Source organism: Stylophora pistillata, chromosome 8 (genome assembly GCF_964205215.1).
Source record: "Stylophora pistillata chromosome 8, jaStyPist1.2, whole genome shotgun sequence".
Classification (NCBI taxonomy): domain Eukaryota; kingdom Metazoa; phylum Cnidaria; class Anthozoa; order Scleractinia; family Pocilloporidae; genus Stylophora; species Stylophora pistillata.
In genome coordinates, this window is record NC_142526.1 from 12,466,593 (window position 1) to 12,489,258 (window position 22,666).

Below are 22,666 nucleotides of genomic sequence, written 5' to 3' on the forward strand. Positions count from 1 at the left end.
TTTAATTTAATTTTATGTCTTATGATTTCAGTATGAACGTTTGATTAGCCAGAACGAAAAGTGCTAACATGTTGTGGAATATAATTCTTTTGCTTCCTTGAAGATCTAACATTGGCCATAGATAAAATTCAAAAAGTACTATTGATGGTTTGATTGATCACTGTTTTGGTGGATGTCCATGCACGCCTAACATCCACCAAAACTACCTAATACCTTGGCACCTTTTAAAATATCGGAAGTATCTGCCTAAAATTGCGCGAAACGTTTTATAATAGTACCATCAAACAATAAATTAGTACTTACCATTTCTCGGGTGTAAAGTTTTGACGCAGTTTCCCAAACAAATAGTACACTCAAGTCATCGGGATGAATCCGCATGTTTTCGTAGCTTCATAATTATCTAAAGGTATAATACGTCACGAGGTGTCCATCATTCCATCTCAGTCCCTCTCGACCGAGGTGGTTTTCATGGATGGCATCCAAAATGCGAGAAGTTCATTGTCACGTGATCGCCCGGTTGGCTGGCTGTGATCCGTTGTATCCCGCCTAGTCTCACTTTTGAGGCGAACTATGTTGGCTAGTCATCCGTCGTTCATCTAATGGTATCGTTTCGTTTGATATATTGCCGTATAACATCATCTGTAATCACATGTCGGAATTGGAAGAGAAAACAGAAGGAGGAGATTACGAATTTAAAGGTATCCTAGATTTCATCTTAGTTTGTACTTTTCTAAGAATTACTGTCTCTCGTCCGAACGTTTTTTCATTTAAAGTCTGTTCATCTAATTGTTAGGTCTTTTCCCGAAGGAAATACTTTTAGAAGGCTAGTCTGTTGGTGATATGGGCCTTCCCTTAGATAGACTTTAATAAAATGTAGATGTAGATAAGGTGTAGATCATTTTTTTATCATGTTGACTATGTTGTTGGCTACTGTCTTATTTAACCATGGCTCCTACTCCTCTAGTGAGATCGAGCAGAATATTGAAAGATTCGCAACAAAACCAAACACGAAAACGAATTCATTATTAAGCGCAAGGAGCAACTTCAGAATACCCGTCCACATCATTTACATGTGCTTGATACCGTTAAAAGAGTTCTGTCGACGTCGTAAATGACAGAAAAATTTAGAAACTCGCCGCTAAATTTCAACTCCAGTCTTCAGTCGTTTGCTTCATGTAAACGAAGTGGATGGATTCTCAAGTTGCGCTTCGCGGAATTTGTCAGGAGGCTTTGAAGAATGAAGCATAACACGACAGATATTATTCGTATTCAATGACACGTAAAATAACAAAATATATGCTATTCTTATTCAATGACACGTAAATGAGTGAGTGGCCGGGCGGAACAACTTCAGAATACCCGTCCACATCATTTACATGTGCTTGATACCGTTAAAAGGAGCAACCGCGAAGCGCAACACGAGAACTCTTTTAACGGTATCAAGCACACGTCGCGAGAACTCTTTTAACGGTATCAAGCACATGTAAATGATGTGGACGGGTATTGTGGCCGGGTATTCTGAAGTTTAGCCGAAATGAAAAGAATTTCTTGGTAGAATCGAGGCATCGAGGGCTAATTTACATGAACATAAAAGAATGGAATGAGGTGTATGATGTGGACGGCCCATCCAATATCAAGTCTCTTCGTCAAAGTTATAACATTGTTTTATGGAGTTGTAAAGCAATATATTTTATTAAATAGTAACAAAAATAAAGACTTGTTGTTTAATTATTTTGCGCAAAAGAAATCGGAATATTAGGCTAGTCGTTAAAGTGCACCTACACCCAAAAAATTTTTTTCGCTTAACGAAGTAAGCTTATTTTTTTGAGTATTTCTGCGCAAAAATTTTTTTATTTGCTCAAATCTTCAATTTTCTATGCCCAGTCAAAATACGGAAAATCGGCCGCCATCTTGCCCCACGACCGAGTTTAAAGAGGAATGGCTCTAGTGGGTAATGTGACGTCAAATCGAGAACACGAAAGTCTGCTTTTCACACATTTTCACTTGTTTGGGAAGGTTGTAGTCGATAATTGTCCGAAAATATGCCGACTAAGTGTGTTGTAGAAGGATGTAGCAACGTGCGAAATTTGCAAGAGGGTATCACGCTCAATACAATCTTCATACAACACACCTAGTCGGCATATTTCGGACGATATCGACGACAATCTTCCCAAACAAGTGAAAATGTGTGAGATGCAGACTTTCGTGTTCTCGATTTGACGTCACATTACCCGCTAGAGCCATTCTTCTTTAAACTCGGTCGTGGGGCAAGATGGCTGCCGATTTTCCGTATTTTGACTGGGCATAGAAAATTGAAGATTTGAGCAAATAAAAAAATTTTTGCGCAGAAATACTCAAAAAAATAAGCTTACTTCGTTAAGCGAAAAAAATTTTTTGAGTGTAGGTGCACTTTAAGCGTCTATTAAGCGTAATAGACGGCTATGTGTAACATCACTTAATGTCCAACATAATCAACAACGTAGTCCAACATGATAACTAAATTATCTAGGCCTTATCTAGCCTTCTAAAAGTATTTATTTGCTTCAAGAAAAGACCTAACAATTACTTGAACAGACTTAGATGACAAAAAGACTGTAACTCAATAAGACAAATCTTCCCTTCAAATCATCGCCAAGCGACCTGGAAGAGCTTTGCCTTCTCTTTCAGCCCAACCAACTGAGGCATAAGCTAGTGGGCTGCAGCCCTTCAATATGACTGCATCGCCCTAGTATCTTCAGATTTTTTTACGTATAATAATAAACGACAGGCATGTGATTAGTCTACTTAGAGTCACAAGATGGGTGCTTGATCTAGCTAGATAAGAAGGAGTCATGGTAAAACAAATGTTAAGTTTTGTCCTACACAAGCTATGCTTGTATGCAGGGTTGTAGTGAATCTATGTATTAGAAACTATCATGCTCCTACCTCAAGATCATTTCAAATTGCTGATAGCATACTTCCATGTGCTTGCTTTGGTTTCTTCATTTCAGCAAAATATTTTTCAACCAGAATGCAAAAAATGTTTAGAAAACAAAATTGATTCTCTTTCAAACTAAGTCTTCACTTCAAATCACAGATTCATGTTGCACCCATCAAGCACTCGATGCATGCAGTCTTTGCAGTGACAATACAATCAGCAAAGTTTCACACGTGTTGCATTTCAGTCCAAGCGACTCTCATTTACCATGTAAACCATATTCATTGACTTCTTTGTTCAAAAATATCCTGTGAGTTTTCTGTCCATACTGAAAGAGCTTTTACTTTGTAGACTGATGCTTGCTGATGCCAAATTCAAGCGCTAAATTTGATCCTTTTTCTCGTTTATTTAAACCTGAAATAATTATCTGTTCATCCTTTGTCAAGAGAACAGATCGCTTTTGCTTTGTAGACTGTTGCTTGCTGCTACCAAATTCAAGCGCTAAATTTGTTCCTTTTTCTCCTATATCTAAAGGTGAAATAATTATTTTTTTATCCTTTATCAAGAGAACAGATTACTTTTGCTTTGTAGACATGTTGTTTTGTGATTGTTTGCATGTGTTTACATAACCCATGCTCATCAAACTGATCAAGCATGACATTCCCTTAGCAACAAGACAATAGTGAACCAATCAAAATTCAGCTGAATGGATCAGAATGCTTTTTTGAATTGTATGACATAGTTGCCTGCAGTGAGCTCACAAAGATGCGTAAAACATAAAAAAAAAAATTGTTGTGGAAAGAACTTAGTATTACAAAGTTTAGGGAGAAAAATACTTGGCAACATTAATAAATATAAAAAACACTGCATTGCCACTCAAAATTTTGACAAACACTAGTACTGCAGTATGTGTCTTTTTAATCAAGTTAACTCTAAACAAAAATCCATGTTTTGTACCAGCTTTAGATGGAAGTACATTTATTAATGAAGATATAGTCAAACTAGATAATTACTGAAAAAAACAGGGCTGTAGATAATAGCCAGAAGCTGGGAAAATTACCCAGCTGTGAACACAATTTTTCCAGCTGTAAAGCACTACTTCTTTCTCCAAAATGTTTTTAAATGTAAGGTTTTCCTTTTCAAAGAAAGTTGAAGTCGATGAAAGGGAAGCAGGCGGAGACAATTTGGGTGCTATGCGCCCAACCTGAGTGCCGAAGGCACGAACAATTAGGGGGGTTCAGGGGCATGCCTCTTGGGAAATTTTGAAAATTTAAGTGCTCTGAGATGCAGTCTGGTGCATTTTGAGGGCTTAAATTAAGCAAATGAACAGGCTTAACAACATGACAATGTATTTAATAAAATGCAGCCCTTTTCTGTCACATCATATGAACTTTTGCAACAAAAATATGAACATCACTATTTGATTCATCAGTCACATAAAACTTCTGACATATTTTTGTCTAATAATCAAGTCTGATTTGTCATTCAGCCAAGTCTGTGAAGAAAGATAACATATCTAAATGGAAGAAGCTACAAAAAAAAGCTAAAGGGAAAGTGACAATGTAATGAGCCTTTACCTTTGTAGCATGAGTTATACTGTCTGTCTGTCTGTCTTGAATTATGCTGTCTGATTATGCAATCAAGCACATGGTGAAAAACAGCGACAAACAAAGTGGTTGTATCTTCACCCATTCATCCCACAGGCAATATGGGGCACATTACTTATAAATATTACTGTAAAACAACACTTGAATCGATCTGGAAGAATTTCACATCAAAATATATTGACACAGAAATCAAAGGTAAACAAAAGTACGACCATCACAGAAAATATTTCTCAATTGTATCCTGCACGATCAGCTGAGACTTACTTTGGACTTGACTCAAGATAATTGTTAGCTTTCACTTGGTGAGAATAAGTAGTTCCTAGTTAAAGTATAACTGTTCTAACTAAAACAGTTAAAACAGTTAAAAGCGGATAAGTCAAGAAGATAATTGATCTTTCAAATAGTAATTTATTTAAATGCAAAAATAGAATGATTTACATACACCTTGAGGCTTGAAGGGATGCCAGTGATGTGTGACTTGACAGCACAAACTTGTGATGAATGTCACGCACCAGCACATGCATAAGAATTCTTCTTCGTTTTTTTGCTGAAATATGTACTTTTCATCGATTTCCATTTCTTACATGTTATTGTCAGACAACATACAAAGCGTTTATTATTTATCTAAAATATTTTAACTTATATAACAGCAAGGACTCTTTTAGTTGCCAGCGACGGAGCCATTCACAGGCGGCAAAAATCACTGGTTGCCGGCCACAATGGAAAACCCTGAAATGTTGTCAGAAGATTGTTATTTATTTATTTTGTTCCTTTACACCTTCATTGCTGTCTTACCTGAACTGAAAGGATAATGTAAATACTCCGTTTAGTGCGACAATCGCATCGTCCATTTTGCAGGCTCAATAGCAAGTGGTAATTGTAATTCATGTATGTGAAATAATGAATGCCCTTGATTTTACCCCCAAAATCAAAGAAAATGCATCTCTGAGTGTGTGCATTTTCAAAATTTCCCTGGGGGGCATGCCCCCAGACCCCCCTGGTATAGCATGCCAAAGGCATGCTAGGGTGGGCCTTCGACCCAAACACCCGCCTATCATTGCCAGATTCCCACCTGTTAAAAGGTTTAGCTACATCCCTGAAGAATGAGGTGAAGGAATTACTGTGCAAGGAACTAACAAGAAGTTGTAGCATTGATAACAATTTCCTTTAACTTCTCTTTCAAGGGTCAAAACCAAATTGGCAAACTCTGTAGGACTGAGATAACAGCCATACTAATATTTCGAAGTTATTCAGTGACATACAGCATAAAATATGACAAACTCTGCAATACTGTGAACCCTACAAATGCCCCCTCACTATGAGTGGAGAGTTTTCATTTCAATTTCTGTATCAGTAAGGTCCAGTTCAAACGTCAAATTTCATGTGTGCCAGACTTAAGCAAGAGTTTAATGCATGTGAAGTGCAATGTTTGAATCAATTAAATTTGACTGTTTAAATTAAATGAGACTTTTGCCAACTGTATCTGCAACTGAAACAGTCAAAGATTCAACTTAGGTTTGACTTTTAATTCAAATGCTACATCTCACATGTGCCGAACTTAATGCATGAATTGTAGGAAATGATTATGATTCATTTATTGCCAACAATTTGCCAGGATTTCCATGAATGCCATGCACAAAAAAGCCAAAACAGCACAATAAAATGGCAGAAGACTAAGGAAATTGTAGTTCTTGTTTTGCAAAGACAAAATATACTTGTTTGACGTGTGGTAATTACTATTGTATAAGGTGTTCGATTTTCAAAAACAAAGAGGACACCCCTGGGTGCAAAGTAGGAAAATCTGTGGCATATTATGAGTCTTGTTTCAATGAAATGATGAAACAGGAATCAAAGTTTCATGTGGTAATTACTTTTATATGAGATGTTTGGTTTTCAAAAACAAAGAGGGCACTCCTGGGTGCAAAGTAGGAAAATCTGTGGCATATTGTGAGTCATGTTTCAATAAAATGATGGAATGTGAATCAAGTCAAAATATCATTACAAAAATCTAAGATGATAAAGCAAAAATAAACAAGAAAAAAAAAAGCATCAGTAAAGCAATTAAGCAAACATTCAATAGAGGTCTTCATATAGCAAATAAATAGTGTGCTAGGGAATATTGACAGCCACCAGAGTTAAATTCGACAGGGTTAAATTCGACATTTGAATCAAATGCCGTATTTAACTATTTTAGTAGACTAAAATAGGAGTTAAGTTTGGCAGGTGTGAAATTCAACGTTTGAACTGGGCCCAAGGAAATTTTGCCAGAAGCATGTTTTACAAAAACTGCAGAATGAATCTTTTTTTTTGCACATTTTCTTGTGCACTCTAAAGGAGAATAGAAATTGGGTTTAACATGTGTATAGGAAAGTTCTGCCATTTATATTTTCACTCAAATGATCACTTCAAAAGGGTAGTGCATTACAATTTCATTTATTTTTTGCCATTTGATACACAACAGTTATAAGCTGTCACTGAGTTTACTATGCAACAGAACTAAGCTGGTTGAACAAGGTTTAGCAGTTAGAACAGATGTTATCGTTTTGGTGTTTCTGAGCAAACAGGGGCAAGCTTAAGGCAAGCAGAGAGTACGTTTCTCACTGTTGTGTTTGTTTCATTGAATGATGCAGTGTGCCAGTTTAAGAACATTCTACCCATTCACAACTGAAGGTCATATCAGACTTGACCCCTCTCCAGCTAATTCCACTTATAAAAGGATTTATGTTTGCATAGTTTGTGTTTAAAGACTTGAGATTATATCTAGAGGCATTCAGTCACTCATGCATGAATTTTGAGCAAGAAGTTTGAATGGCTAGATATGCACTGAATATCACAGTCTGTTCATGCTTTCAAAGATACAAAGTATTTATATTAATGGTGTAAATTATTGTATCACAAAACAGCATTTTTTGTTTTTTCTATTTTCTCCATTTCAACAAATAAGAATCTAATGAATAATTTCAAGAAAGATAAGAATATGGAGAAGGGCAGAATATAGCAAGCTAATTAAATGCCCTTTACATTAAATTACATTTTTCCATATAGTAAAAGGAAGGAATACAAAAATAAGATACAAACATAAGAGAGGGAATAGGAATCACCACTTAAACAACAAACATGTAAATGTGTAAATAATACTTGGTCAGAGGAAGACATTAATCAGTATTGAGAAAGGTAATGTCAGAAAAGTGCTCTTTTAAAAAGTTTTTTTAGTGGGCTTCTTGTGTATAGATTTAGGAATATCATTCCAATAGTAGCACTCTATAACCGTTGGAAAGAATCTCCATATATTTATTCTGAAGGGGCTAGGGTTCAGGTGCTGCAAATGTGTACTCCCAGTGACATAATCATGGATCTCAGATACAAAAGACAGTGTAAAATTAAAAGATTATTTTGTCTACAATATGGTCAACAACAATAACTAATAGAACAGTTAATAGAATAGTCGTAGAATAGTTGATACATACTCAATTTAATTATGTCAGGAAGCTTAATTTGGCCAAGGGTTATGTATTGGGGAGTAACATGGTCACAAATTGGTACATTGTTGATGATTCTTACAACTTTGTTTTGTAGCTTTACAAACTGAGACAATGGAGCTTCGTAATTATTACCACACAACATGCAGCTGTATGTTAAATGAGGATATACAAGTGCATAGTATACACTTAAAAGAGATTGATTTGCTACATGTCATTTCAGTTTTGCAATTTTGTACAGACTTTTGCCAATTTTACTGCTGATGTAATCAATATGATCATGCTACAACAGTAAGCAATGGATAACTAATCCTAAATATTTAACAGTGTGAGACTGTTCAAGGTATTGTTCAGGTAATTTAAGAGGGGGGGATACAAATTGTAATTACTTCTCTGTCAGGGTTGGAAAACTAGGTATTTTATCTTACTTAAATTCAGGGTAACTTATTTGAGAGTAGCCATTTGTAGATTGGTGGTAGTTTGGAATTTATTTGTTGGATCAAAGCATCTAAATCTCTACCAGCTGTTCTTAAAGATGTGTTATGTGCAAAAAGTCATACAATAAAGTAATTAGTCTGTGACCATATAGTTTATATAAACTAAAAGGGGAATAGCCCTAATATTGACCTTTGTGGTACTCCTGAATTCGATACGTTAAATTAGACTCAACACCATTAATGAACACCTTTTGTTTCCGTTTGCTTATGTAAGACTTGAACCATTGGTTTTCACCGGCACAAATACCATATTGGTCAAGTTTGAAAAGTGAAATGGAATGGTTAATGGTGTCAAAAGCTTCCAGAAATGTAGATACAACATAGCCACTTTCATTGATAGCTTTAGTTCCATCATCTACTTGGTCAACCAAGCAGTTGGTTGTAGTTTTTCCAGCTCTTGAGCCAAACTGGTTCAGTGCAAGAATATTTTCTTTTGTTAAATGAAATATGAATCGATTAAGAATGCATCTTTCAAAAATTTTACTAAAGCTGAAAAATACTGATATGGGCACTAGCTGTTACATAAGGAGTGAGAGCATTGTTTAAAAATTGGAATAACTTTGGCAATTTTTAAACAGTTTGGAAATATGCCTTGTTTAAAGGATAAACTAATGACTTAAGTCAATGGACTACAAATTATTGTTGCAGCAGAAGATAATGGCAAAGACTGAACTTTGTCAAGACCAAATGATTTCTCAGTATCGATACTTTCTAATAATAAGAAGACCTCCACCTCAATTACTCTAATAAAGTGAAATAATTCTTTTTTCCTGTGCATGTAAGAAGAGGAACACGTATTTGATTTGGGCAGTTTAGATGCAAGTGTGGCTGGAACACAATACAGAAGTACTTGTTGATTGCATTTGATATTGAGAACGGTTGTTCAAAGTTTTTGTTGTTTACTTTCAATTTGTCAATGTTAGAAGATGGCTTCTTTGTTTATAATCACATTAATGTTATTCCACATTTTCTTAGAGCTTGTAGAATCTTTAAGTATATTATCATAGCATAGTGCATGATAAATTTTGTTCATGGCAACTATTTTGTAGCAGTAAAGTTTGTATTTATCATGATAATAGGAGTTACGGGTTGTCAGCCATTTTTTGTACAACTGATCACAAATTTTAATTGGTTTTCTCAAATCTCCAGTTACCCAGTATATATTTGACTTGTTTTTAATTTTGATTATTTTCAAAGGTGCATGTCCATTGCTAATTTCATTAAAAATTTGAAGGAATCTCAACAAACTTTCATTTGCATCACTGCTATCATATATGGGCAGCCAATTTGGGTTCCTCAGTGCATTTTGAAAAGTAATCTTATCAGATTTTTTAAAATCTCCAACTTCAATTGTAGCAGGAATGGTGCTACAATTTGAATCGTACTCAAGGCAAAGGACAGGCAAGTGATCAGCAATTTCTGCTGCAATACTTCTACTTGTACATAAAGTCACAAAATTCAAATAAATATGATCTAAGCAACTAATATTTGTCACTGTTATGCACACTGCTTTGAATACCAAGGGATTAAAACCCTCTGATTGGATCAGATATAGGTGTTCTTTTGGTATAGCACCCCTAGAAAGCATGTTAATGTTAAAATCACCTAATATCAAACACTTGGGCTTAGGCAAATAGATGGTGTGCAAAACTTGCAACAAATTGTCTTTGGGACCTACTAGGTGGATTGTATGTTATGCCTATTATCAAGTGTTGCACATCCACCCAAATGTTCTCAATTCCATCGATTCTTAGATTCTCTCTTGGACAGTAGTCAACATCTTTCTTAAGAAATGAAGCAATTCTGCTGCCTATTGAAGAAATGCAATTGTCTGTTATCATGTATCCTGATATTTGAAATTGATTCAGATCAATTAGAGGAGTTATCCATGTTTCTGAGCAAGCAATTAAATTAAATTTGAGGGGAGTGGAATCCAGAAGATAACATAGTTCATGAAAATGTGCACATAAACTTCTAATACTCAGTTGTAACACTAAAAGATACGGTTTAACTACTTTGGAGAGCTTGTTTATCTCTTCTATTGTAAATATACCATGATCATTGAAGGATTGGAGATTTAGATCTGGTTTATTTGAGTTATTAATAATTCAGCAGATTTAAAACATTCTTCAATCTTGTGTATATCTCTGTAGTTACTAACTAACCTGACAATAATCAAGACATCTTTTGAGTTTTTGAACAAAGCTCTGTCTATATACATTTGCCCATTCTTCAATCTTGCACATTTCTCTATTGTTACTAACTAACCTAACAATAATCAAGACTTCTTTGAGTTTTTGAGCAAAGCTCTGTCCATATACAATTGCTCTTGACAAAAATGTGGCTTCTTTCCACTTTCATATGCTTCTTTCATTATATCTTTGAACTTCTTTTTCTTTCCATCTTTCCAAATGAAATCCTCTGTTATCCAGACATTGTTCTAAAGGTCATGTTTCTTCTGAAGCACTTCGAATCTTTCAGGATGGTAAATAAATATACAAATTATCACCCTTGGCTTGTCAGCAATGCTTGAGCCTGTGCAATGTGCACTTTCTATCTGCTGTTCCAAATTAAGGTTAGCTATAATAGCTCTGATTTTCTGATAGCAGTCCTCCCTAGGAGCCTTCAGGATATTATGGAATCTCAAGTTACATTCATGTGAATGACACTAGATGGACAGGAGTCATCACTCCAATTTGTAGAGCTTGATTTTGAATGATTAAGTCTTGATGAGATGTTGTTCAAGGAGGCCTCATTAAGTTGGACTATTACTTTCAAGGTGGCTGTATCATGAAGAATCCTATCTTGACCTTCACTCAATGTTACAAGCAATTCCCTGACAATTGCTTGGAAGTCATGTGTTGTGCCAGTAGAATTTTTTTGTTTCCCACTCTTGTCAGACATATTAACTCTTACACACTGACATGTAATAACTAAAGAAGTTCAAAGATTAACCAAAAATGATAAAATGCAACTTTTAGCCTCTTACTAAGACCTTCAGAATTTCCAGCCATCTTGCTTGACTGCTGACCCATATCACAAAACAGTTGAAGTAATTTCTTTTTGTTGAAATAATAATGCAATATGTTGATTGTGTGACCAAAAAGTTAAGGAGAATTCCCGTTTTCAAAATAACTTTGGATTGAACAGGAGAACATCTTATTTTGTTGAACGATGATGTCTTTTACCATTTCAATTTTGTTTTTGCAAAGATATTCTGCTATTGTTCTGTCTAGTATGATTGTGCATCAGTGTGAGTAATGTTATATCATAAAGACTTTACTGGTTTAGTTTCTGTCCATTGTGTAACTTTCTATGTTTTGACCCCTGCCTTTTAACTAGCTTTTGGTAAAAACAAACAAAGTTTTTATTGAGAGGTTTTTAAGGAGTAAGTGAACCAACTGAGGGCTTGTATGACCTAATTAGCATAATTGCATTACCCTTACCAGGTGTATGGTCACTTGATGTCATTTGTAAAAATAAGCACAATTATATAGAGAGATATAATAAGTCTAAATATCCATTTAACTCTGATTTTGCCTTAATTACTACCCTCGTTGATTTTCTCTGCCAGAGTGCAACTACTCTTCAACTACTGCAATGTTTGTCCAATTGGGTATAACTGTTATTTGTATCTGAAAGAGTTCTCCTGTTTGATCTTGAGTCATTCCAAAGGCAGGAATCAGTAGTTAACATGATTTCATGTCTGTTTTAAAGAGTTTCCTGCTTCATGAGAAAACATTTGCCCAAAGTAAACTTTGCATTATTTCAAAGCTTGTTCCTTTGGAAATGTACATACATATTTTACAGAATTGGAAGAGTCTATAAAAAAGCATACACTGGTTAAATTGCTCTAAATGCAATATCTATGAAATGCGAAGTGAACAAAAGTATTCAATTTTAACTTGTTATGAACCCGATCCATTGATTTTAGGTGATGACAGTGAAAATTCATTTTTCTTGAAAATAAAAACATATTTGAGAGAAAAAACTTCACAGCGTTTCTTGCCATATTAGGGGCTACTCGTGTTCAAAAATTGAGACAATTTGAATTTTTGACCCTTGCCAAAAAATTTCATTTTTGTTTGATTTTTTAAAGGATCTCCTCACAAGTGCCTTAGACTGGTACAATGTACATGTATAAATTCAAAGAGATGAGGCTATGTGATGTAAATGAATGTTTTAAGAGGAGAAAACCTATGTAGTGTAGGTGTAAATGCAGCAGTTGTGTTTTTTTTTATGTAATTTAGCCTTATTGAGGTCTGATACACTTTCATGTAATGGTGTTTTTGTGTGCCTTCTTTGTGTAGCTGACCCTTTCACTCTTGAATCTTGCATATGTACACTGAAATGCATGTACTTCTAAGTGATTATTAAATTGCTGGTAGCCTAACTTCAATTTAGTTGTAGCTGGAAGGAATGAAAAACATTTCTGTTTCCAACATTGTCTGTTTTTTTTTTTTTCTTTTTTTTCTTTGTACATTTGGGTGGGCTGTATGTAGGCCCTTGTATACAAAGTAATGAATACAAAGATAAGAATGGCATTAATGAAAAACTATTTTCATGATTATACTGTAGTTTGAATCGAATTTCTGGTCAGAATGGTATAAGATGAGTTTAAAATAATTTCACTTTTAAACACTTTTGTAAGAATTTCTGGGAATATAAAGATAATTGAAATACTAATACATTAAAAAAAAAAAAAAACAGGCCTCTGTTTTAATTCTTGGGTCGTCATATTCGTGTTACCTTTTGTTCTTTGTATCATTTTACTTCATCTGTATTATTTTTTTGGGTTATACAAATTTGGAAGAGAGGAAAGGATAGCAAATTTGAGGGGGTTATTTTGTTATAGAGGTTTCAGTCAAGCATGCCTTTGATGAGCATGTTTTTCTCCATTTATTTTAGGCATAGAAAGAACACTGGCCAACATTATTTGGCTGAGCAGTTGTATTTGGTGCAGCTAAAGAATTCTGGACCAGTCATGAATTGGAATATTTCTCGATCAGAGGCATCTCTTCCTGAAGAACTTAACTTAAGGTGAGCTATTAGCCCTTAAATCCTTGAAGTTTCTTCATGACTCGGCCGACAGTGTCGATGATCTATCGGTAAAGTACCGGTGAACTATCGGCGAGCTGTCGGTCGACTATCGGTGAACTATCGGCGAGCTAATCTGTTCTAGCAAGTCGATAATTCACCTCATTTTAGAAACTTAATAAAACTCGACGTTTTCTTTTATATCGAAGTTCAAAAATAAGGCATCGTTAGGCAATTAACGACCGACATTTGATCGGCCGAGTTTCGGTGAGGTATCGGCAGACTGTCGGTAATGTACGAATTAGTTGTAGTCCGTGTGTTCAGACTCAGTCAATAGACCGGTTCACGCTCTTGAGTGCATGCTGGGTAATTAGGGCAAGCAAATCCAAAATGGCGGACACGCTCAGCTACACTCTTTTGCTTGATCTGAATACTTAATGAATATCGGCTTTGTTTCAGAACTGGTCGCAATTTTTAGTATTGACAGTTCAAGATAAAAGTCACAGCTACATTTTGAGCTCTGTATTTTCGATTTTAATGCGTCAAAAAATAAGATATATAATGGTTAACTACCGATGTTGTGTTGGAGGTTGTAACAACGACTCAAGATATCCAAAAAAGATAGTGAAACGGTCACATGTCGAAAATCTTCGCTGGCATTTTATTCCGAAGGATCCAAAGAAAAGAGCCCAATGGATTGCCAGCATATCCAAAGGACTTGTTGGATTCGAACCCGGCAACTACAAGACTGTTTGTTCGAATCACTTTCAATATGGAAAGCCAACGTACTCCTCACCAACTCCAACTTTGTATATGGTGCCAAGTGACTCTAACAAACCTTCACCCAAGAAAAGAAAGCTTGTGGCAAGACACGAAGTTGTCTCTACTGCTGAGGCATCCAATAACTCAAGCTTCAAAGAAGAAGGAACTCAATGCTTGATAATAAATCCGCTAACATACGGAAGTATGAAGTTTGCTGATTTAACAACAGAGCAAGATGTCCAGCGTTTCACTGGATTCCCTAACGTAGAAACATTTCAATTGATGTTTAATACACTCTTTGAAAAAGCCATGTGTATGCACTACTGGAAAGGAGACAAAGAAAGTGCTTTGAAGGACACCACCAAGCCCAGGTCAAATAATGTACAGAGAGCTCTAACCTTGGAGCAAGAGTTTTTGCTAACCATGATGCGAATCAAGCTAGGACTCTTTGTATTTGATCTGGCTTTAAGGTTCAAAGTTTCCGAGGCGACTGTCAGCTCTGTCTTTACCACTTGGGTTAAGCTGATGTCTAAAGAATTAAAGTGGATGATTTCCTGGCCAGATAGGTATTTAATTCAAAGAAATATGCCTGATATGTTTCGACGATATTACAGAAAGTGTAGAGTCATCATTGACTGCACAGAACTATTCTCTGAAACCCCATCAAGCTTAGAGAATGCGGCAATGTGTTGGTCAAATTACAAACAACACTACACGTTAAAGTTTTTGATAGGGATAACACCAAATGGCCACATATCATTTGTCTCTGAGACCTTCAGTGGGAGGTCATCTGATGTTTTTATTGTAGAAAACAGTGGTTTCTTAAACTATCTTCAGCCACATGACCAAGTTATGGCAGACAGGGGATTCAAGATTCATGACCTGTTAGCATACTACCAATGTTCTCTAACAATTCCACCCTCCAAGCATTCCAATCTCCAGATGTCAGGTGCTGATGTTAGGAACACATCACTTATTGCTAATGTACGGATTTATGTCGAGCAGGCTATCAAGCGAATTAAAGACTTTGCTATGTTAAAGCAAGAAATTCCCATTAGCATTCTTTCCCATTTGGATGACATAATCATCATTTGTGCAGCAATATGTAATATGAAAAAGCCTTTGAGTACATAGATTTCATTTCATCAATTATGTTTGCATTTTGTACCAGTCCAAAATGTTCCCATTCAATTTTCTCACAGGTTATAAGCTATGGTAGTCAAGTTTATTTACACATCTTCTAGAATACAATTCCTTTATGGAATTACACAAACATGTTTGTATATAGCTACAACAATGTTCAAACAATAACTTTGAAACTTTAGTAATACTAAATACTATAATGTTTTGGTTTCATCCGCACTATTTTGTACTATTTAGTAGTTTGTTGAGGTCATATTGCTTCCACTCTATAATTTTAATCATTATCTATTGCTTGTTCATTGCAAAATCTGCAAATGAATGTTGATTCTTGTTCAAAATTTGAGCAGGCCCAGTGAAACCATAGCATACAACATTCACACTGAACACTGTTTTCATCATCACATTCAATTTCATCTGGCTCAAGACAGGGTTTTTCACAGACAGCACAATAATAAATAGGCCTAGTACCTAGCAACACCCTAGCAACATAAGTCTTGAAAAAAATTGTTAGATTTGGTATGATATCTTGCCACAGTTTTAAATCAAACTCAATAATTTCAATATGAGCACCACTAAGTGGAGTCCAAACAACAAAAAAGGTTTTAGGACATCCTGTTAGGGCCATTTGTCCTTGTATCTGGTAATAATAACTGTGGGTTCTCTTGAGCATGATATTCCCATTCACTAATTCTAGATAAGTTGTATTGTTCCAATGCTCATCAAATTTCATGTCTGCAAGTGAGTATGGACATTTATACTCAATACAAGAATGACCACAGCAATCGCAGTGAAAAATACCATCTGGGGTAGCTCCCACAAAAGGGTAAGTTTTAGATATAAACAAGCCACAAGTCTGAAGCTTTGCATTTTTGTGTTTTTTGGATTCTTGTGCAAAGAATGATGCAGCAGCATCTCTCTCATGTTCTCTTCCCCATTTAATGGCAGGTATCATTGACAGATCGGTACAATCTAAAATTCGCTCAAGAAGAGGTGTTACTTTGCAATTTGGCTTTCTTTTTCTAAGAATTGTTTTTGTCTTTGTGTATACTTCATGAAAATGAGATGCAGTTATTCTACCTTTTCTTTGCTCTTTCCATATAGTGGAGTTAGCCTGATCCCTTGTGGCCTTTTCTAATTCTTTAATGCTACTGTCATTGAAAGATAATTGTTCCAGAAATTGTCTCACTAATTCATCAGCATCTACACCATTGTTTTTAGAGGATATATCATCAGCTATAATTTGTAGTGATGGGGGAACATCATCAGAAGTTGGTGGTGCATATGAAATATGGATGACAGCATCAGGATTTATGTTTCGAAGAGAAGCTAGAAACTTTTGCTTGCTTTCTTCGGTAACAACCCTCAAGGATTCTGGCCGAGGATCAAAGTTCTGTTTTTCCTTGCTATTAATAGCATAACTTGGGTTTTCTTTGACTACCTTGTGGCTTTGGAACACCATGTCCTTTAATTTCATGGGTTGGATGTCTTTCTTGCTAGTATTATTCCACACACATGCCTTATCTGTGCAGGAAGGATCTGTGAAACCTTTCTGGTTGGCAAACTCAACTTTATATAAAAGGGCTATGACATGATTACAGCACTGACTGTATCCAGCTGTACAGCTACAATATGCCCCAAGAATTTCACCGGGAGATTTACAAATTATCCACACTTTATGAGGTTCTTCGCGAATTCTTTGAGATGGAGTGACAGATGCAAACAACAGAACTTTGTCTTGTCCATGAATTGTTTTTGAGTATACAGTGTGCACAAAACCACTTTTAAAGTATGAATACGCTTTTCTGATTTTATATTGACCAATATAGTCAGTGTCGAAAGCTTTTTTTCCAAGTATAAACGAGAATATTTGACCAATGTTTGTATGCGGCCACTTTGTTACACAGTCCTCCCAATCGACCATGGATAACGGATCCTTTATACCGCATGTGCGTAGTAGTTCTACATGTTCATTTTGTAGTGACTTGGCTTGGCTTTCGGCCGAATCTCGAATAGGCGTTTTATGTTCAAAAGCTACCAAAGCACGAGCAGCAAGATCCGAGTGTGTCCCTCCAGAGGGCAAACCTCGCTGTTTAAGATAAAACTGCAATTCCCCACATGAAAGTTCCAAAAAATCTTCGAGGTGCGTGGCCATGATCGTGTTGTTGGGATATTGAACTGTCAACGACTTTTGAGCGAGATGGCAATAACATAAAGAGCTCAAAATGTAGCTGTGACTTCTATATTGAACTATAAGTATTCAGATCGAGCAAAAGAGTGTTGTTCGTATCCGCCACTTTGGATTTGCTTGCCCTAATTACCCAGCATGCACTCAAGAGCGTGAACCGGTCTATGCATACCCAATCGAGTAACTGTCCACTGACTGCAATAGACACGATGGCTTCAGCAGCAGATAAAGACCTCATACGGGTAAGTTCTTTTAAGAATATTTGGCAAAGGTAAAAAAACCGATCCTACCGACCCGCTAGCGACCCTCTACCGGTGGTGCGTCGCCACTTAGTTGATCTGGGTGTAGTTTTACCGTTCGTCTTGTTATCATCACCGAGCATTAGTTTATACCGCGCAAATTCAACCATGCAGTTTTCAAACGCGCCTCACAACACTTTTTGGGAACTTTGGCCGGACTGCCACAGCAGTTTACAATCAATCAAAGGAAACCTATTTGAAGATGCCCCCTCCTCTCCCCTCCCCTTCCCTCCCCTTCCCTCCCCTCCCCTCCCCTCCCTCCCCTCCCCTCCCCTTCCCTTCCCTCCCCTCCCCTCCCCTCCACTTCCGTCCCCTCCCCTCCACTTCCCTCCCCTCCACTTCCCTCCCCTCCCCTCTCTCCCAGAAAATGTATGTAATTGCGAAAGAAATTTCATGAGCGTTGCACGACGTATTTCCTGAAAAAGTGCGCCCACGTTTCTCAGGAAGAAATTGACGATAAAAGTCACGCAATACAACATTTGGCTTGAATTTCATAGAATTTTTCGGACAAAACTACAGCAACCAGTATTAAGTAAGACACAAGGCTGTTAAATATAATTTATTGATTAGTTAGGCTGTAAAACGGTCGCAAAATCGCTACTAGTGGAGAAATTTTAGTCGCAAAAGCGAAATCTATATTCGTAAATGCGCCCAATACAAGCGCAATTGCGAGCCCTGTCTTCTTCGGAAAACACGATATTAAAATGAATCATTTCCTTTTGGCCGCTATCTTGTTTGTCGTGTCATTGGAACCCAGTCCCCATTCAGTTATTTATCCTGACTGAGCATTACATAAACATTTGTAATGTTGTGAAAGTGTAGTGGGATCGTCTGGGTTAGTGTAGGCCTGAGAAAGACCGTTGTAGGAAAACGTTATCGGGTTTTGCCTTTCAGATGGCGAGAGAGGAGGAAAGGCCAGGAAGGGGAAGGCGGGAAAGAGAGAGGAGGCGTCAGGCGGCAGGAATGGGAAGGGAGGAGAGGCGTGAGGTGATGGGAAGGAATAGGCAAGTTGCCCGGCAAATGCTTATAGAAGCAGGAAGAAGAATTGGTAAGTAATCTACAGTTCTTCCAACCCTTGGCAAGATTTCAAAACCACTGAATTTTCATTTTTAGAAGCTGCTCTCGCAGTCCCACAGTCTTCTGATTTCCAGCGACGAAATGTTTTCTTTTGATGCGTGAGTAGCAGTTTTACACCTCCTCTTTCATGACAAACTATTTCCACTTCGGGAGCGTGGAACTACGGAAACATAAGTTCTTCAGCGCGTAGAATAAGTACCCTTTTTGAACTTCACTGAAACTTCATGAAAATGACCAGAGCACTGCAAAAGAGTAAAGAAAAAAAATGAACCAGGATGCACGTTGAACGAATGTTGTGATCATTAGCTCAAAGATTGAAAAAAAATGAATTATTTTTCTTTCCTACTTGTTGATTGATTCGCAAATTTTCCGTTCGGTTCACAGGTGACCCACCGTCACAGTTTGTGTCACGTACCCATGGATAAAGAGAGAAAGAACATACGGGGCGAAGTTTAGGTCTGGAAATTTGCTTGAAAATGCAAATAAAAAGCAATGAAACTTACCATGTGGTGATTTGTTGTTGTCCTTAATATATGTACACGAAGTTTCGGGAAAAATACTCTTCTGAGGCCCCTTTTCCGGGGGGGGGGTCTTAATATCGCGTATCCCTGTAGTTTTTTGACCAAGTATCCCGTAGCCCATAAATTCCGGTTACAAATATCCCGGAAATTAAGTATCGGCGATTTTTCATGTTACTTACTACGACATACTTTTATAATATTCGTTCGCTGGCATTAAATCGTAAACTGGAAAAGTATCGTTTTCAAGTAGCTTATTGTGACAGTTGTTTAAACTGCTGTCATTTAAAATATGGTAGATATCTAGTGGAAAGTTAACAAATGTTGCCACCAAAATCACTTTTGTATACCAATTAATATAATTAGCTTACTGATGCCCTTCATTTCTACATATCGCCTAATACCAAAGTCCTTTCTCATTTTGTTCCGTGAATCCATCTCGGTGTGTGATTAGCTGTTGGGAAAGAATGGATTCTGGCCAATATTCCCGAGGGTGAAGTCGGACGGTAAGGGTTACCTTTGAGCAATTTGGGACTCCCCTCACTCCACGGGTCTCGTCACCAGGTGCCCCGAGCTCAGTGCCAGTTTGAATTCAACCAGTTGTGATCCTAACAGATTCGGGCCGCCATTCTCAGTAGTGGGTCAACGTACGAGTTTTACGGAGCTTGCTGGGTTCGCGTTTCAAGCTGGAGCTGCTTTAGAGGATTCACGGTTTAGAGTTAATCTTGTTATACGGGCCCGGCGTGTTTATGTGGCGACTGGATTGGATTTAAGCGAAAAAAATGTGCTGGATTGAGGGTAGATCGGTCCCCGACGTTGCAGTCAGCCTCCTACCTTGTCTCTCTACTATTAAGAAGAGAGGTCCTGTTAGGAGTTTTCGGGATACGGGATATTCGCGGAAAAAATTACCGGGATACGGGATATTTGAGGGAAAAGTTATTGGGATACAGGATATTAAGAAGTAGTTTCAGGGATACGGGATATTTGCAAAAAATTGTAACAAAAAACTGAACGAGTGGATTCGATCTAAGGGCCGCGCTGACATTGCAAATAACAGGCAGAGTCCTATAAATGCTGCTCCAATCATTATCCAGGACAAGGAAACATTGAGGCTGACAGCACTACCATTCCACAAAACAGATCTTGTTTGTAGCCGACGAAGTTGAGCAAGAGATTTTGCAGTTGAAGGTCCAAAGCAATGGGGTTACTATTATTACTACAACTGTTCTTGGCAAGGTAGAATGCCCCAAATAGACTTTCGGAATTGCTGCTATTGACAACCATGTCTATGTATCGTCAACGGATCGTTCTTTGGGTGGTATCATCTCGTACGATTATGACGACAAACAACAGAAGTTTACGAATCCTGCCGAGCCCCCTAATCGTCTTACAAGCAATGGGACAGCCGTATGCAAAACGGCGCACGGAGTTGCAGTGTTGTCATCAGCTGAAAAAAACCAGCAAGCTTGTGTTTACCGATGTTGGTGCCAAGAAAGTGAATTGTTTGTTACTTGGAGAGGACGTGCTGACTGTTGAGGTTCTATCTGGCACAAGAACTGGAGGTCAGACTGATGGTGCTAACGCAACATTTTCGCAACCAACGTCACGCTGCACAGAAGTAAGTACTGTCTAAATTTCTCAAAGTTTTTGGTGTTCACAGAAGGAATGAGCCACGAGCCAATGTAAAGACGTTCTCCGCTAAACAGGCCATTGTTGTAATTGGGCAGGTAAATGGTTTCTTCAAAGATTGCATTTCTGAAGTTAGAATCATCACCAATTTAATATGAATCCTTCAGTGACAAGATGGCGTTTGCTCACAGCAAACTATCCGGGACTTAGAAGTCACCCTTTCTACGTTGAAACACATTGTCGGGTCGATTGAAAACATTTCACCACAGTACGTAAGCAAGCTGGACATGGCGTCGCTAACTATTCTTGTCGTTGAAAACCTGTTTACAGAATTGAGGGATGGTAATGACATGCCTCTAGTTCTTCAATTCGCGCACAGATTGTCATCAACCCTCAGAGAGCACCTGAAGAGGAATACCAAATGCAGCTTCAACTATTTCACCAGTTCCTCTGCATTCTACTCAAAGCAACTGGGTTTCTTAGCATTCTCTACAATTCCAACCATGTTCAAACCAGAGAAAGATTCCAAGGTGACCAGGCGACAATCGACGGAAACGCAAAAGTGGCTCGAAGAATTCGGCCAAAGTGTTCGCTAGGTCACCGTACGTAATAAAAGTACCAAAGACAACCCAGGTACATTGCCGATCAACTGCTACTTCACGAAGCCTTCTGAGCCACAACTTGTAGATTTTGATAACCTGCTCAGCATGGCATCTGCTTCGGGTGAGGTAAGTTTCATTGGTTTTTATTTGCATTTTCAAGCAAATTTCCAGACCTAAACTTCGCCTCATATGTTCTCTCTATTTAACCATGGGTACGTGACACAAACCATGAGCCTGGGTTACCTGTGTTCGGTTTTCAGAAAGATGTCCTATTTGCTTGATGCGTGGGGCGCCCTTAATTAGGACCCCGTGCTGCAGAAACTATTTCCACGTTGAAAATTGCCTGGGAGCATGGATCTCGTGGCTGAAGAGGTTGCGCCGGCCAGTCACTTGCCCTCTCTATAGACAACCCATTCGTCTTTAGACAGTGGTGTCCAGGTTAACAACAAAACAAGGCATCAGATGAAGTGACTACTATAATTTAACAGTTAGACCTTAAGGTCATAACTAGCAAATGATTTGCGTGATGCTCATGTAGTTAAGTGTAGTTTGATGTAGTCTGGTGTAGTTTGGATCGGGTTGAAGTAGCTTGGTGTATTTGGTGTAGTTCGCTGCTCTTTGTTTGTTAAACGATAGAAATACAGTCAAACCTCGATTAAGCGGTCACCCTCGGGAATGAGCCAACTGACCGGTAAGTAGAGGTTTCCCAAAATGTAGTATAAAATATGGTAAAAATGGAACTGTAAAATGTACACAGAATATTGTAACGGTTCACAACAACAGAAACACAAAATATTAGAAAAACATCAAGTAATTCAAGGAAGTTCGCGCTTCTGCAGTACAGTATTAGTGTTGCTTGAAAGGCAATCGCCTTTGTTGTAAACCACATTAATAAAGTTTTGCTTTCAACCTGA

General features: G+C 37.5%; 1 long non-coding RNA gene and 2 pseudogenes across 2 annotated transcripts; 2 read left to right on the top strand and 1 right to left on the bottom strand.

Annotated features, from left to right (window-relative positions):
* The first annotated feature begins 498 nt into the window (after window positions 1–498).
* LOC111332782 (uncharacterized) lies at window positions 499–19,505 on the top strand. Of its 2 annotated transcripts, none has more exons than XR_002695080.2 (4): window positions 499–698; window positions 13,409–13,540; window positions 18,821–18,974; window positions 19,388–19,505. It is a non-coding gene; the product is annotated as an uncharacterized LOC111332782 (long non-coding RNA). The 2 variants fall into 2 exon arrangements; XR_015990414.1 differs by lacking the exon at window positions 499–698 and adding an exon at window positions 10,606–12,706.
* LOC148725020 (uncharacterized) lies at window positions 9,420–10,608 on the bottom strand (annotated as a pseudogene).
* Window positions 19,506–20,857: 1,352 nt separating the features above from the next.
* On the top strand, window positions 20,858–22,666 carry LOC148725021 (uncharacterized; annotated as a pseudogene).